This window comes from Lathyrus oleraceus, chromosome 5 (genome assembly GCF_024323335.1).
Source record: "Lathyrus oleraceus cultivar Zhongwan6 chromosome 5, CAAS_Psat_ZW6_1.0, whole genome shotgun sequence".
Lineage (NCBI taxonomy): Eukaryota > Viridiplantae > Streptophyta > Magnoliopsida > Fabales > Fabaceae > Lathyrus > Lathyrus oleraceus.
The window spans coordinates 75,792,553-75,793,328 of NC_066583.1; the positions used below are offsets into that span (position 1 = coordinate 75,792,553).

Below are 776 nucleotides of genomic sequence, written 5' to 3' on the forward strand. Positions count from 1 at the left end.
GCAGTGCAACAGAATCAATTCTCTGGAAATCCTACCGAGGATCCAAACCTTCATTTATCCGTATTTGTCCAATACGCTGATACTGTTAAAGCTAATGGTGTCACTTCAGAGGCAATTCGACTTCGTCTCTTTCCTTTCTCGTTAAGGGATAAGGCTAGAAGATGGCTTCAGTCTCTTCCTTCCAACTCAGTCACCACATGGAATGAGTTGAAGAAAGTCTTTCTTGCCCGATATTTTCCTCCAAGCAAAACAGCTATGTTGAGAGCCCAGATAAATGGATTTAAACAGAAAGATAACGAGTCTCTTTTCGAAGCCTGGGAAAGATACAAAGACATGATGAGACTTTGTCCACACCATGGTTTAGAGGACTGGTTAGTAATTCATACCTTCTATAATGGTCTCTTATACAACACAAGATTAACGATAGACGCCGCCGTAGGTGGTGCGCTTATGGATAAACCTTACGCTGACGCTTATCAACTTATCGAAAGCATGGCCCAAAACCACTATCAGTGGGGAAGCGACAGAACAATTGTAGAAAAACCTCAAATGAAAACTGGCATGTACGAGATAAGTAGCCTTGATCATGTTAATGCAAAAGTGGATGCTCTTGCCCAGAAAATTGAAAGTTTAAATGTATCACCTCCAGCCACCGTGATTGCCGTAACTCAAAATTGCGAAGTCTGTGGAATCCAAGGTCACACTCCTACAGATTGTCAACTCCTAACAGGAATCCAAGCAGAGCAAGTGAACTATGCTCAAGGAAATCCTTACTC

The 776-nt window shown here is 42.1% G+C and overlaps 1 non-coding gene across 1 annotated transcript; it reads right to left on the minus strand.

The window, feature by feature from the left end:
* Positions 1–255: 255 nt before the first annotated feature.
* LOC127089029 (small nucleolar RNA R71) lies at positions 256–362 on the minus strand. The gene has a single exon (XR_007790809.1). It is a non-coding gene; the product is annotated as a small nucleolar RNA R71 (small nucleolar RNA).
* Between the last annotated feature and the right edge of the window lie 414 nt (positions 363–776).